Source organism: Orcinus orca, chromosome 1 (genome assembly GCF_937001465.1).
Source record: "Orcinus orca chromosome 1, mOrcOrc1.1, whole genome shotgun sequence".
Classification (NCBI taxonomy): domain Eukaryota; kingdom Metazoa; phylum Chordata; class Mammalia; order Artiodactyla; family Delphinidae; genus Orcinus; species Orcinus orca.
In genome coordinates this window covers 126,395,014-126,412,083 of record NC_064559.1, presented here as the reverse complement: position 1 = coordinate 126,412,083, position 17,070 = coordinate 126,395,014, and the positions used below count along the sequence as shown (strand labels likewise).

Sequence of the window (17,070 nt, the reverse complement as noted above, 5' to 3'; positions counted from 1 at the left end):
ATTAAGTATCATATGATTGAGGAAAAGACAAGATTCAAGTTTTTTCCATATAACTGCCTCAATTCTCTAATTTGCTTTGTCTTTGTAAACACCGTGAAAGCCTGTTTAAAATAATAGTTATGAAAACAAATTGTGCATGAAGGACCCATAAAGTAACCATTCTTAAATTTAATTCCCCACAAGTTATGCATAATAATTTAGAATATTTGTTAAGTCTTATCCTAATATGTTTCTATTGTAAAGGAAAAGATGTTTTTGCAATTATGCTTCTGATAGAATATTAGGCATGGCATTCATTCATTCATTCACTCATTCATTCATTCTTCTTGAAGTCCCAAAATGAATGGAATATTTACCAGATATACAAAAAAAATCTTAAATAAGTAACTTTAGTTTATCTTGGGATTGTTTGAAGCAATTCTTGAAATTGGTCACATTTGCTCACGGAGATAAAAATAGACCGCAAACAATTTCCACTTGTGTATTGGATATAAATTTTTTAAAAAATTACAAGAAATATCAATTTTCTAGTTAAATTATATCATTGTTATGAAAAGAATTTTTTAGAAAGTGTCTCTTAAGAGCACACATTTTATTTAAGTTTAAAAAACAGACACTACTATGAAATTATGCAATTATGCCACTACTGTAATGTAACTTGTCAACTTGAAAAAGTGTACTATGATATAAACTGTATTTTAACCATGAATTGTATTAGTAAATAGGCTACAGCAATATAAGTGTTTTTTTAGTTTGAAATTTGAGGTTCAGTATTGTTTTGAAGCTAATAAAATAAACACAGGAAGCCTTATTTAAAATCCTTTGAATATTTTAAAGTTCATAGTTTATTCTTGGCTTTTTTTTTAACTTTTAGTTTCAGCTATAGGTGTCATGTGTATAAATTTTCAGATACCATGGATTGTTACTGAATCTCAAAGGGTATTTCCACAAACACAGCAAATGAAAAGTGTTGTCTTTACACTTGTATAGACAGTATAATACTTTTCATTGGTTGTGGAGAACAGACTGTCTTACTTAGCTCTCATTATTAACCGGGATAGAGAACTCAGAACTCAGAACATAAAAGATTTAGGTAGTCACATATTTGTAATCTGGGACAATATAAATATTAGGACACATTGGTTCCACCGTCAAGCTGCACTCAGCAAACTCAACCAGGTACTAAACATATTTCAAGAAACTTAAAATTTCATAATATTTCTTTAGCTTACAGTTTTTGCATGAATTGCAATGTCTTCTCAATGAAAAAGCTTATAATATACACTCACATGAAAGGTTTTGTAAATTTAAATTTGAGTTCTAAGTCATGATTTAAAGTATAGGTGCCAGAGGAGAAAATCTCAAAACATTTGAAAAACAAACTGTACTACAAAACTCATTGTTTAAAAGATATTTAGCACTTATGTTTATAGGTGTATAACTACCAATAACTATATGTAATAGCTAAATACGATAATAAAACTCTTTAAGTATTGTCATTAATATGTTTTCTTCGTATTGAGAACATTTATCATCAAATAAATTTACTTTCAAATAGTAAGTCTAACATGCAGATTACACTACTTTATAAGAGTAAGAACATCATCCTGTCATTTCTGTGATTCAGTGACAGCGGAAACTGTACAGTATTGAAAAGTTGTGATCATCTTATACTGGCTTCTGTGTCCTTAGTCCTTCTCTGTCCTACATAAAAGCACAAAATCTTCCCCAATATACCCATCATCTCCACCTAGACAAAAAAAATGTCTATTTTTATACTTGAAAATTTACTAGTACTGATATGGAATATAATTTAAAAAATGGTAATATGACTTATGGAATTTTCCTCCCATCAAAATGCTACTTCATCACTCTCCTTTGCCTGGACATTCATTGATAGTACTGTTCTAGTTCTAGACTGGCACTGCTGTAACACCAAGAAACATATCATTCTAGAGCTAACAGTGGACTTGGAGAGAGATCCTGCCTCCAGGACATGATTATTTATTTAAAAATGTACTTGGTCAGAATCATCTGCACAATAATATTTTTTGGTATTCACACAGAGGTTGTCACGACCCTCAATGGATCTTTAACCCTGAAAACCACCATTCCCTGCACTTCTATTCAAGCAAAAATATCAGAACATGATTCACAAACAAAAAATAAAACCAGAAAATTCTTTGTAAAACGCAGTTTCTGTGAATCTCCTTACCTGAGACTCAGTAGTAAACCATCAACCAAGATGGTGTTTCTTACACCTATTAATGAATATCATGTTATAAATTTGAGTGTTCTAGACATAGAAATTTCAACGAGAAAACTAAAATCTTCTATCAAAAGCCATAAATTGTGTTCATAAAGATTTGAGTACTTAGGCAGACTTCATTAAGGTAAAAATAGCAGACAAAAGCAATTTTCACAAGTTTACTCCTTCCCTGTCCACTGTGCCTTAAGTATTACTGTCAAGTAAACAGTCTAAGCTGTATCCATATGCTTTTCTCAGGTAGAAATTGTGTCACCTTTGTAAAGCAAACCATATTTTAGAAAAAGGATGCATACCCTTCTAATATTTGGACATCAATTGAAAAACAACCCACCTATTATGATTACTTAAAATCACTTGTATCTAGCATGAAAAACATACACAATCACTTTGTACTTCTTTAATCTTGTCTATGGATACCCACAGGGCAAAAGTGATAACAGGCTAGTGGTGATGTAATTTAAAATTCTATTTTCTGAGGGAGAAAAAAAGCTGCCTTATAACAATAACAATTAACTACAGCAATTTCAATTGAATAAAGTTTTGGGGATTTTCCTCCTTCTTATCTAAAAAGGCCAAGTATGGTAAAAACCCATATTTTTTTGTTTTGTTTTGTTTTCTAAATTTAAATAGGAACCAGCTCAGTCAGACTGACACTTAATGGAAACTTTTTTAAGAAATAATTCTGCACAGGAAAGAAAGCAATGAGATACGTAGTTAAACCACTTGAACCAAGAATATCAAATACTTTTTGTGACCATGAGATGAGTACAGGTTTCCTCTAGATTTCGTCACTAGCATTTAAAAGTATTCCACTCTAAAAAATTATTATTCATTTATGAAGCAATTGCAATCATAAGCTAAAGTACCAGTGGCAAAGAATTGAATGAAACAGCTTATTTTTCAAAAGTTCTTCCTTATTCTCTCAACAAATGCCAGAGTATTACATCTTTCATTTCTTGCAAACTCTGTCACTAGGTTCCCAACTCCCTTTCTGCCTTTCAATCTCATACACTTATTTAACCAACCAGCATGAGGCCAACTTTCCAAAGATCACCGAATTACTGGATTATGCAGGTTCTCTCTACTTTCCCAATTTCCTAATGAAACAAGGGCACCAGTAGACATATTGAATTCTGTTAAATACACAACAAGCACAATATTTAAAAGCCCTTAATCACCAACTGGTGAATCCCGAGTGAAAGAAGGTAATTCATGGAACGATGAAGGAAAGAACAGCAGTTTACAAATTCTCTTGCTAGTGATAGAATTTCGAGTGCAAAGGTAGTATCTGTGTTTTCTTTTCTACTTAGACTCCTTCTTAAAACGGGATCGCCAGCCCTGGGAGCTTCTGAGAAGGGCCACCACTCATTTTCCTTGCAAACAACCTTCCCTGAGCGCAAAAGCTATGAGTGCTGATAACCCTGAATGTGGGATCAGATGCGGTGTGGTAGGAATAGGGACAGGGAGAGGCGTGGCATAGTGTACCCTTCACTATGAATCCAAGACACTGGAAGAAAGGCGAGACTCTAGATGGGAAAGTGTGAGAGTGTGCCTGCCTCCTCTGGGGCACTTTGCTCTCAATGTCTCCATGGCTCAGGGCTGCTCTGGTGGGCAAGAACCCATCGGGGTACATGCACGTCGCGCCCGGGAAAGGCCAGTCCTCCCAAGGGAAAAGGTGTCTGGGGAGTAGCTCGGTTTAAAGCTGGTGTGGGAGCGCCGCAAAGGAGAGCGTCGCAGGCTTCTCTCTCTCTTTTTTTCCCCTCCTGCAGCTTCGACTTCTCAGGAATTCAGTCTTCGCAGCCCGTGCAAAATCAGGGGCCACCACGCAGGTAAGAAACTTGGTCTTAGGGTCCTATGAGGTTCTTAATGAGCCTCGTGGAACCTTCTGGGGGCCTGGCACGTTCTAGTCCCCAGCATTTTCTCCTTCCACCTATGAAGCGCCGCCACTGGGCAGGCCCTGGCGCCTCCCTAGAGGGAAAGGAGAGTTGCAGAGCCGCGTGGTCTTAAGCCCACAAGAGCTGAGAGCTGGAGCCTCCTTGGCCCGCGTCTTCTCCGGTGGATCACCTTTTCCAGCACCATTTTGGGCATCTCAACTCCCGCCACAGCCGGTCGTCCTCAGATGTGTCCGAGTGTGCGGGGTGGGGGTGGGGGGTCGGTGGGTGGTTGCTAGCTCTTCGCTAGGACCCCTCCTCTGCTGGACAAATCCGTAGGGTTTGATCGTCCATTAACATTTGAAACAAACAAACAAACAGAAACTGTAAGTAGAAGTAGGGAAAGGCTCTCTCTTCCTCTAGTCCCATCGCAGCAGACCTGAGAAGGGGAACGTGCCTTGGGTTTGTTGATGTTTGAGACTCATCCTAACGGCAGAGGCAGGGAAGACACGACGAAGAGGTGTCCCAAAGAAACTGGACGACTGAGCAGTCCCTGCCTGCCCCACCGCTTTCGGGAAGGTTCCAGTTCTGTGCCAAACGGCAACCAATCCGGTTCCCATGCTGATTCTCCACCCCTTCGCGGAGAATCCGAAAAGAAAATATGGGCCCCTGAGAGACCCAACACACTTCCAGTCTGGAAGTTCCGGGGGACCCGGGCCCGGGTCTCCCGCCCGCTCCCCACCCGGGCCGCCAGGTCTGGCTGCGGAGTGGCACGGCTGGGGGTGGGGCCCGGGATTCGCGAAGTCACAAGCCTCCGCGGCTTGCGGGGGCACCTTCGCCCACGGACACGCCCTTTCTGCGCAGGCAGCCCGCAGCGACCCTCTGCTAAGCTCCAGCTCCTCACTCGCGACGTTGCCAAACTGCTCAAGGCCTTTCCATCACTCCTAACTTTCGAGATTCGCCCGGGCCGCGTCTCTCCCCGCAGCCAGACCCCAACGGGGAGAGGAGCCTGGAAGGCCGGGGACGCCGAAATTCCCCGCAGGCTTCGCGGAACAGACCCTCATCCTTTCCCCGCCCCTCCCCTCCGCCTCGACCCCCGCCCTTCTGCACGCACCCATTCTACAGCTCCAGTCACCAGAGGCGCGGCGCACACAGCCCTTCTGGTGGGATATGTCTTGCGATCACCTAACACGCGACCCAGAGCGAAAACACCGAGGAAAGGAAAAGATCAAAAAAGTGCTACCTTGGCAACCACAGGCGTTTAGAGGCCAGCTGGTGGGCTGGGAGGGGCGGCCGCTGCCCGCCTGCCGCTGGTACTCTCCTCGACTACGCGTATTCTTAAGCAATAACAACGTAATCCGTATTATCCACCCAAGAATACCCGTCACCGAAGAGAGTCAGAGGACCAAGCTGCTGCTGCCGCTGCTACCGCTGCCGCTGCTACTGCCGCCGCCACCAGAACTCTTGCTGCTGAGCCCGCCCCTGGCTGGGGCTGGGCTGAGCTTGACCGGGACCATAAATCCATAACTCGATTTCCCTAAAGAAGGATCCAAAGCTGTGCTCGGCTGCTTCCTGCCCAAATCCAAATGGCTGCTCTATCTCCAATTCTGAAAGACAAATCACAAAACCAACCACTTAACACAGAAGAAGAGTGCACTCTTCCCAGTGAAGAAGGAGGACGTGGGAAGGCTCTTTGGGCACAGGGTGGGCGTGACAAGTAACCTTTAGTTTACCTGGTGCTCTCCCAGTGCCTTCCTCTGTCCTTGTTCTGCTTGGTACCCCCTCTGGTCTCAGCCAGCCCACTCTAGGTGCTTTGATTGAGTGTCATGGCAGCGCGAGAGCCCTGTAAGAGACATGCATAGTTAAGCACACAAATATTACAAATGTATTTGCCTAGACGGCTTTAAGAAGAAGTGAGGCTCAAATAAAGATAGGGTCATGCATGGGTGAAATTTTCAGCAGTGTGTTTTGGAAATGCATTTTCTCAAGCCCAAGATCACAGAAAATAAACACTCATTCAATTTACTACTTGAAATCAAATACTTATAGATCTACAAAAATAGGCATCTCTCCTTTGAAGGCCTTAGAGCTATACAACATAATGATTTTTAAAGGGAAAAAAAAAGCTTCAAAGCACAAAATAATTAAACTCATTTTCCATAGTATCAGAACTCACTGAATTGGCAAGCTGGTAGAGTTTCCATGATTTAGGCACTGTTTTGTAGTACCACGATGTGTAATTCCATAGCCCACAATTTTAATATACAGTATAAATACATTGCTGTGCAGTTGTTGTGAACACCTCTACAGAAAAAGCTTTGAAGCTCTGTCTTCATAAAAAAAATTTTAAGAAAAAAAAACAGTATAAACTCATTTGCAAATTGACTGTAATTTTGGTTTCCAGAGAGAGATCTCTGTGATTCTTTGATGATCAATATGGCTCTTACTGGAAAAGCTTTGTCTTAAGATCCTGCAGTGAATATTCTGATAATAGGGGTTTATTGTTCACTAAATAAAATGAACAAGTGCAACGTCACTACCCAAGACATGTTGTGGTTCCATTAGAAAGTTCTCAATTTGCTTTTCCCTTTACTCTCAAATACATGGAAGTACATCCATGTGAGTGGAATAGGGAGGGGTATATGGAAACATGGCAATAGACGTTATGATTCCTCAAATTATGTAAGTGCAAATAGCTCTTCATCAAGGGATAATTATATAACAGAATCTCTCCCACTACCACAACTCATCTCTAACTGACCTGGTTGCAATTTAAGGCATTTAGGTCGTGCTTTCTCTTATTACTGTTATTTTTTAAATGTATGACTTCTCCAACACACCAACTCATCATTTTCCTGACATATTACTTACAAATAGAAAAATCAACATGAATTCTAGGTTTTATGAACAGCTGTTTAGTATATAATGCCTGATGCCTAAAATAACTCAAAAGAAAAGAAGCATTGCCCAATTAGTAGCCTATTTTACAGTATTTTCAGATGACTTTTAAGTACACCTTTCACAAAAAGACAGATGCCAATTAAACAAATTAATAAGTGCTATTTTCTGCCATTACCTAACATAGCTATAAAGTGAAGCTTTTCTCTGGGGATGCTACAACCAAACACACACACACACACACACACACACACACTCACACAGAAAGCTGACAGGTTCTCTTCAGCTTGAACTCCTAGAAACAAAAGCCCTTAGGGAAAGTAATGCAATAGTCTGTGAGCAAAGTGTACATTTGTTCCTGAACTCTTCCATTTAAAATCAACTAACAGTAAAAGGAAAATAAGAAACACATTACAGAGACAGATTTTGATTTAGTAAATAGAACATTCCTTTTGAATTAAAAAGGATTATCAAGGCATATATACACCACACACACAAACACACATACATACATATATGCATATACATACATACATACATACACAACAATACATGGCATATCAGAATCACAGCATAAATACCCACACAGCTTTTCAATGCTTTCTGAGTAATCTCCTTTAGTTTTGCTTCCTCACAATTGGAATAAAGCACACACACACACACACACCACATACACACACACACACACACTGACCCACAGACTCACACGCTTTAAGAAACTAGAACAACGCAGTCAATATGCTTTCTTTTTATCCAAGTAGTCAGTGCCAGCCCTTTCCCTACCTACCTAAATGTTCTCCCAGCTTCAGCACCTGGACGAGTGGACAGCTCAGCCCGGGCCGATTGCCGGCAGCACTCGCAGCAGAACTGACTCTCTGAGCTCTAACCAAAGCTCTCTCGTGCTTCCGCGGGGCAGCCTGACTTACGAGAACACCATTTCCTACGAGACCACTGCCGCTGGGTGCATATTCAATTCAAGCCTCCTTAAGCTGTCGGATTTCCCCCACCCATCCACCCTCCCCCCCTTCTCCACCCTCCACACAAAAACGGAAAAGGGAAAAAAAGCCCAATACCATCAGGGCGTTTGTTGATCAACTTACACTTTGCTTTTGAATATTTAGATACTGCTAGCGGAGCAATATCAACGGAGGCTTAGGTCTGCATTAAGTACCTTTGTTCATCGACTCCTGCAAGCCATGTTTATTAGAATCTACATTTCTCTAGCTCCCCAATAACTAGAGGTGTGTTTTGCGGGCAAGGGCTTTCAGCACCTTTTGATCTCTCAAGGCCACCGCGACTGACTGCCAGTCCCCACTACTTTCCCACCCTGTCCCCCGCACTCCAACACCCATCCCAAACGCTTGGTAATTTGCGACCAAATATACATAAAGAAACGCGACAAAGCAATCGGTTTGAGGAAATAAGCCAATTAAGCTAAAGCAGAAATGCCTGTCTCTCTCCCCTCCTCCCCCTTGCCTCCCTCCCTCTCCCTCTCTCTTTCCCTCTGAAGTAGAAAGGGGGAAACACCGAGGAGAGGGGAAAAATCGGGAGGAGTGTGATAGTCGACTCTTACAATCAATGGAAAAACACTATACACATCTTACTGAATAATACTGTCGTTCTCAGACAAAAAGAAACAGATTTATCGATGTAAACATAGTCTCCCTGTTCCACACATCCTACATCCTTTACGTTTGCTGAGATTTGTCTTGCGGTATAGCAAAGTAACTGTCACAAATCCATCTCGATTGAAGAGCTTACCCTCTAAATCCAGGTTTCAAGCGGAACTCCAACTGTGTGTAGAAGCCAGAGAGTCATCTGATGAGCAGTGAGGTAGGCTCTGGGCAGTGGGAGCTGCTTCCCTCGGAGTGCCGGGTTACAGTGTTAACAAGCCCTAGGAAGGGACCTCGGTGCCTTGCGCTGGCTGTGCCCCAGTGCCTTCGCATGGTGGCGGCTTGCTCACGCTTCCGAGGAGTCCCAGGCGGTAGCCTTCAGCTGATGCGAGCTTCCAGAAAGGAGTGGGGAAGGGAAAAAAAATCATCTAATGCAATCAAATCGATCTGATCTACACCATCTGTCGCCTGCCACTATACACAAACGTTAAAATAGGAAAACGGAAAACACTGACAACCCGAGAGGGCTGGTCTGCAAAGAGTTCATTTTTAGCAGAGCATAATTGGGTATGGTCGGCGTACAGTTACAAAAGCTGCTGTTAACCATCCAGTAGTGGATCCCAAACATGCTAATGGTGGATTAATTGAGGAAGATCTGACGTGCAAGCTTCATAGTCTCTTATTCATGACTTCCCAATGGGAAAGGACCAATGCCTTGTGGGACCATGGTAACATACAGTCAAAAAGCTGCTAAGAAAATGGCTGTGTGTTCACAGCACCTCTCTCTGATAACAAACATATGTCGACTAAAACGGTTTAGTAGAATGGGGGGGGGGTGTTGGAGAATAAAATTTTCTTTCCCAGTATAAGCAACCCCATCTTCCTTCCTTAAAGAAATGCAAAAATAGACACCATATCTTTACCACAGTGGAGGAAAAAAAGATGTTTTAAAAGATTTTTTCAAGATTAAATTCTGCCACATGAAAGAAACAACACTCCTGTGCAGCAATTCTAAAAAAAAAAAAAAAAAAAATCTATTATCATTTTTTTCCTTACTGTGATCAGAGTAGATCTATAGCATGTGCAGTATATAGAAACTCAGCCCAGTTAATCCTACCAGGATTGACTGGATGTTGTTTAATGCCAGATACCCTTTTGATTTCCTGAAATCAGGATGCCTCTTGGGCAAGACATTTTGCATCACTGAAAATTGACATAATGAACGTTAAGTGTGATTGCAGTGAGGAGATGGGGAGAGTTTTCTTTTTTAATTCTACAGTTATTCCCTCTGGCCAAAATTCCTTTTGGACTGTTTCCAGTCTTTCCTGATCAGCTGATGGGGGAGGTATAGGGAAGGGGAGGGAGTGTAGATACAGGGTCAGGGGGAAGAAGGAGGAGGGAGACTGTAGATTACCAATAGCCAATAAATTCAATTCTACCTGTAATAAAAAAACTATGGCAATAAAAGAGATCACTTACTAATTGCTGATCATGATATTTAAATATAAATATAAACCAGTTTTTAAAATTAGTGGTTTATATGTGGAAAGAAAATAGTGCAAACAATAGAGTGACCATCCCTTACCCATTTGTATTTTTAAAATTAAAAAAGGAATACAGAGTTTATTATCTAGATATGTGATGTTCTTTTATTATCTATGTCCAAATAGGCCGCGTTTCCTCTAATTTTGTCATCCATTTGAACGCTGAAAGCTGTATTTATTTTGATTTGGCTGCCTTTGAGAATATAAATTACATATATTCATAGTAAACAATTAGTGTTTAGGATAATTCTTGAGATAGCTGAATATGTCTTCTGAAACTTTGATCATCTCTTTAAGGAAAAAAAAAAACCTCACAGTTATGAATTAGATTAGTCTCAAAATATATCTTGAAGACAAACCAAACAATTTACCTGATCTTTTGTTTCAATATACATTAATTAAGCACTCTTTCCAACCTACACAACATTCCAGGGTCATAGTCAGAAATCCAAGTCTAATAGCTCAGCAACCTTTGTTGTCATTCGTGTCAAGCTATTGCCCCCTGCAGGTTAGGCTGAACGTGCAGGCAGAATTTGGCCAAGTCCTCGTAAATTTATGGTAGTCACGTTACTCATTCTCTCCCAATACTTAAGTAGAGTCCATTTATTAACTTTAAGTTTGTTTACATCATAGTTTAAACTGTTTAGAAATAGCTAGTAAATTGAGAAAAAAATGAAATGAGATTTGTAGATAGAAGATTTCAGTTTTCCTTCTGAGAGTTGCAGGGTGGAGCAGATTACCCACTTTGTTGTCACACAGGAAGTACTTTTTGCACTCAATATTGTTTCTTCACCTTTTCATATCCTTTCCCCACAAGCTCCAGCAAAACTTAAAAACAAATGCAACAGAATTGGAATTATGATTTCTCAACAATAAAGAAATTATTCTGGGTAATTTACTACTTGATGTCAGTGTGCTCTAGGTAGACTCAATGAAGTGCATTCGAATCCAACCCTTTCAGAGTCTTCCTACTACTGATATGATGAGGACAATTACAATATTTTTCTTGAATATAAAATGAAATGTTATTTCAACGTCCATGCTCCCGCCATCCTATCCTCCTCTCCTACAATCAACTTTTCCAAACAAGGCACCTCGCCAAGACGAAATAAATTTAGTGTTGACAGAATAGAGATTAAGTCAACTTCTCAACAGTATTAGAAAGTGGGGCAGGTTTATGGGAATGATTTCAGAAGGCTTATGGGAAGATTCTTTTATATTTTCGAAGTCATGATATAGCTACTTACACTGAGTCATAAAGAACCCTGCAGTGGTATTTCCCTATTATTTAAATACATATTTTATTGAACAGTGGGATATCATTATGCAAAATATCATTAATTTTAATGTCAAATTAGCGATCAATAAGAATTCTACCCAGTCAAATGTTAGAAGTACTATTTCCACATTGTGTTGAAGTAGTTAGAAACATGAAATGCATTATTCTGTCTTAACAGCTATTCTGAAATGCACACAAAAGACTTAAATAAGGATAGTGGCAAGACTCAGGGCTTTCTTGGAGGATTTTTTTACCCTACTCACTGATACTTTTTCCAGACCCTCTGGAATAAAAACATGGTATGGGAACTGGGGATGACTATGTCATATTTTGAACAAATCTAAAAACAAAACCAACCAAACAACAAAACCTGAAAACCTACCCTTGTTTTATTACATTTTTAAAGCTTGGTAAATTTCAAAAGGACAGTACATCTATAAATTAAGATCTTTGCTTCTACATTTCATTAATACTCTTGATCCAAGCAAAGAGAAGTTTTGGACTAGGCTGTTGGACTATTAATTGCATAACTTGTTGTAGCCAGAAGAGTAACTGGTTGCCTGCAGCTGACATTTCTAGCTGTCTTTGAGTGGACATTTTTCTTTCAAAATACATATCATATATTTGATATGATTACACATGATTATATATATATATATATATATATATATATATATATATAAGCACACTGCTATTGAGCAAGACAATTTCAACTATTTTGATTCAAATGTCTATCAAACGTCTATGGACAGAGTTGCTCTTAATTAGCGTCCAGAAAAGAGAGATGGTGTCATTTGACCTGCGGGTCTGAATCAAGGGCAATGATTTTTAGTTCTCCCCACACACGACGCAACAGATGGCCCGCAAGTGCCCTGAAAAACACAATTCTCTTCCTCTTACTATCATCACTATTATTCTAATTGTTTCTAAAGGATCCGAACAGGGTTCCAGAAACCTTGTAATGTTGTTATTGCCGGAATCCTGGGTTATTGGACATTCTTATCCTCAGAAGCTAAAGGCCAGGCAATCTTATTCATTTGTGTCCTATGACTCAACTCAGTTTCCAGTTGGCGGGCCGTGTGTGTGTGTGTGTGTGTGTGTGTGTGTGTGTGTGTGTTCATCCTGAAGGTGCTTCTTTCCAGAGGTTTTCAAATGCAAATGGAGTGGGAGCGGTGGGAGTTTTGGTGGAGTGTGGTGTGTGGCTTGAGGGCATTTGGGGAGAGGGTGTCTCGGGCAGTAACTTTAAACAAATTCAAGGCCATCACTACTGCTGCAGATCTAAACAAGGTAGTTCTGAGAGACCCCTTAAAAGACAGGAGTATCTTCCTTATCTCCACCGAGACGAGCTAAAGGCAGGTCCCAGTGCTCGCGCTGTTTTGAGAGAGGGTCCCGAAGACCGCCGGAGGCCAGTTCTCGCGGGCGGGCCGGGACTCAACTCTCGTGTGGCGAAGGGCAGCGCGCCGGTCGCCAGGCCCAGTGCGCCAACGCGGAGGAAGGCCAGCCGCCCTGGGCCCCGGCTCGGCTCACTTTCCCCGGACGCCCCGGCGTGGGACGAGGGCACCGCTTTAGCCACATCCACTCTAGTTTCAGCAGCTGCGGCCCGCCAGCGCGGTCTCGGACCCGGGCCTCCTCGGGGAGAGCAAGGGAGCGAAAACTCCACCTCCACCTTGGCTCTCAGCTCGAGGAAAGGAAGCCAAAGCAAAGGTGTGGTTACACCGGACAACGATACACAAACCGTTGCCTCTTTGGGTTAAGGCGGCCTGCGTTTTGCAGCCCCAGGAGCGCAAGGTGCGGTCCGCGCGGGGACGAGGGCACAGGGAGTCGCCGCCCCCGCTGTATCCCCACCGCGCGCTCTCTCGGGCCTCCCGCGTCTCGGCCAGCGACGTCGGCTCGCCCCCTCACACCCTCGCCGGGAAGGCTGCCCCCGGCCGAAGGCGACCTGGGCCGGAGGCCGGAGCGAGACGGCGCCGCGGCGCTTGGGAGCCAGAGTAAAGCGGAGGCGCGGACCCTGTTCCTGAAAACGCTCGATTCCTCCAGAGTTTGTCAAGTGTCAAGCAGCTCCAGGAAGGCGAGCTTTCGGGGAAACCCACTGTGTGGCTCACCCCGTTTGTTCTCTGTCAAGCCCTCGCCTTCCTCGTCTCTCCAGATCCTCCGCGCTCCCGGTGTCGTGGGCAGCGCGGGCTGAGCCGGCCGAGGAGGCAGCGCGGCTTTAGGCAGAGCGAAGGGGCCCCCTGCTGGCCGGACGCGGCAGGCGCGGCAACCCGCTCCTGGTTCCCGCCGCCCGGCCGCGCAGCCCCGCCCAGCCCAGCCCCGCAGCGACCCTCCAGCGCCCCCGGCGCTGAGGACGCGTTAAAAGAAACAGAAAACAAAACAAAACAAACAAAGCGCCAAAATCCACTCTCACCTCGTCTGCTGCTTAAAGGTAAGTGTGAGTCCAGCCTCTTCTCCCATGCCCCTCTCTGACCCTCCTCTGGTCCTCTGGGCTGAGATCTGGGGGAGACAAAGGGGCAACTCACCCCACCCCAAATAATCGTGGCTGCTTTTGAAAGCACTTTTTGCAAACATAAAGATCAAACACAGACAGACAGACACACACACACACACACCCTCATCCAAACCCACACTTACCAGTCCGGAAGAGGGCTACTGATGTGCATGTTTCTGGAAGCATTTCATTAGCTGTTGGAGGAGACGTTTACTGATACTGCAGGTTGTAGGCAACACCAGTAATTCTGTGTATTGGAAAGAGGAGGGAAGACGAGGAAAGATTCCCTTTAGTTTAATCCTCCCTCCCATACCTGGACGTGAGTCCTATTTTCAGTCTCAAGTCCTAGCATGGGCAGAAAAGTTTTCATCCTCTTACTGAGAAGGAAGAGAGATTCAGCCCTTTTTGGGGGTTTTCCTGTGTACTGCTCCCATTCTTCACCAGAGAACTGGCGAAGGGATTGTTTTGTTTATCTAGACAATTCATAACTTAGTTCTGTATGGTGTTTTGAAATTAGTTTAACCTTGAAATAGTCTATGTGCTTTGAGTGGCAGGTTCTTCTGTGCTTAGGTACAGGTTATTAAAAATCACAATGTTTCTTTCTATTCAGGCAACCTTGAGTTAGAGATGGGCATAATGTCTTACTATTGTGACTTTCAGTAGTGTCTGTTGCCTCTGGATGTTTACTGTCTTTGGAGAAGGAGTAAGGTTTAAAAATTTTGTTTTATAAGTTTAGGCAAATAATAAGTATAGGTCCAGTAAGAAAAGATCAGTACTATTTGCTTCTACTTTCTTCACACACTCTTTGGGGAAGAGAATTAAGGATTTTGACTATCCCTGAGACTAGTTTATAGTAGGCCAGATCTAGAAGAGTATCTTTTAAAATGGTGTGTCTTTTTATTTGGTATTTTCAGATGGATGACAGAATATTTGATCTGCTAATAGGAAAGGGAGTAAGGCTGATTTGGAGTGGGATCCGGCACCTCTCTTTTATATCCAACAGTCTGGGAGATCTGAGCCGGTCACAGAGGATTAAAACTCCAGAAGATAACAATAACAATTATAATAATAAGAACTAACATGTATTGAGTGTCTGCTCACTACCAGGTGCTAAGTTTCAGCCTTTACCTTCATTATCTCATTTAATTCTCACTACAGTCTTATGGATAAGGTACTATTATAGTTTCTCATTTTACAGATCAGGAAAGTAAATCTTAGAAAGGTTTATTTATTTGACTAAGGAGACAAGAGGTGGTCATCATAAAGTAAGGATCTGAAAAGTAGGCAGTGGGAGAGATATCTTGAGAAATGATGCTTATTGTATTGAATTCAAGGTGGCAATAAACTAATAGTTTAAGTCTGAGTTTTGTCTTTCATTAAAAAAAAGAGAAAAGGTAATCTTTTCTGGAAAGAAAATATTAGATAAAATGGGAGTATTTGTTGCAAAAAATTCTAGTCATCAATTCCCTATTCCTATTTCCCAGTTGAAAAAACTGAGAGAATGAATCGACTTAGCTTCCCTGGCAAGGTGCACAGCCAGGCCTGGAAATGAGATTTTCTGATTCCAGCTCCTCTGTCCATTCTACTTAACCACACTGTCCAAACACAGAAAGGGCCTTGGTTTTTCTCAAAATGCTAAACAGTAAATCATTAACAGCTCATAGTCCATATATCTCAGTGAGTAAGCTTTCTTTCAGCTTAATTGTGAATACCTTTTTATACTTAAAAGGATGCAAATGTAGAAATTGTGCTGTTTTCAGTGGTGAATTAAATGACATAAAATTCACAAAAGACTAAATAAGCTACATCAGCTTTACTTGAAAAGCAGTTAAAGCAGTTAAAAAGATATCTGAAAGGCCTGAGTACAATTTTAGTCTTCTTCACCCCCCACAAGACCGATCTTACCCCACGCCAGGTAAGTCATTCCACATTACATTTCTGCTAGTTTTTGTTCATGAAGGAGTTTAACACTCACAAGGTTTTGGTGCTTTTCATCTCCATTCATATCTTTCTTCTTTGTTCTGTGAATGGTTACAGTAAAAATATCAAAACAAATCTCTGGAGTGGCCACTTTAATGACAAAAAATATATAAAACTAATTGGCAAGAGATTTTAGACTGGCACCCACATTTTAAGACACACTTAAAATGCACTGAAGTATATTGTGTAGAACTGATTCACTCTGTGTTGTAAAGTTAGCTCAGGTACAGAATGTGCTTCATAAAATGGTCTTAGGGTTACTTCATTTTCAGTAGGGCTCAAAAGTATCAGAAAAAGCCAGATGAACTGCCTTAAGTCACTGATTGGACTGCAGCCCATGTGTCTCATCTTTCTCAGTCATTTGTGTGCAGATTATTTGGCCACATGGCCTCCTGTCATGTTGGGGATCTGTGATTTTTCCAAAGGTTTAATTTAGTTGAATATGATTGTTAATGTCAAGCTGGGAATTTTCTCTCCCAACCTCTCATTAAAACCATTAGTATCAATATCAGTTTGGAACTATTATGTTATGTAATGAAACTTGCTTGTCTGCGTGAATTTGTACCAAAACACTCTCAGATTTTTAGATTTGAAGGGCTTTTTGAAATTATCTAGTCTAATCCTTTTATTTACTGATGGATAAATTGACGTCCTAAGAAGTAATTCAGAATTCTCCATGTCACTGCCTACTTAGTGGAAGAATGAGAACTGGAACCCAGATTTTCTGTATTCAACCTCTAACGCAGAAGTGCATTGCCACAGCATCATGTTCCTTCTTTATTTGATTGTCAGAGATTCAGTCACTCATTCAACAACTAGTTATTGCCATGAACTTGGCAGCTGTCCTAGACATTAGAAATTCAACAAAAGGAAAAAATAAAACAATCCAGAAAAAGGCTTTAATTTGTTGAAATTTATATTTTAATTGTGGACAAAGTCAAATGCCAGTCTTAACAATGGTTAGAAAGACATTTTATAAAGACATTTTTCTTAAAAAATACCTTTAATGTGTTATAAAGTGAAAGGCAGCAAAAACATGCTAATATTCTTCCACATTTCCTGTGAAAGAAATTTGGGGATCTCCTTAGTGCCAAATAATTAATTGACTGGAAATTGGTAAATGGAGAAAGC

The 17,070-nt window shown here is 41.5% G+C and overlaps 1 long non-coding RNA gene across 1 annotated transcript in view; it reads right to left on the bottom strand.

The window, feature by feature from the left end:
• The window catches only part of LOC105748181 (uncharacterized), a 58,017-nt gene extending 48,903 nt beyond the window's left edge, over positions 1-9,114 (bottom strand). The window contains exons 1-3 of the long non-coding RNA XR_001119864.2: positions 8,800-9,114; positions 5,874-5,983; positions 5,384-5,747 (exon numbers count right to left, since the gene is read on the bottom strand). This is a non-coding gene — a long non-coding RNA (uncharacterized LOC105748181). The remainder of the gene's footprint in view (positions 1-5,383; positions 5,748-5,873; positions 5,984-8,799) is intronic.
• Between the last annotated feature and the right edge of the window lie 7,956 nt (positions 9,115-17,070).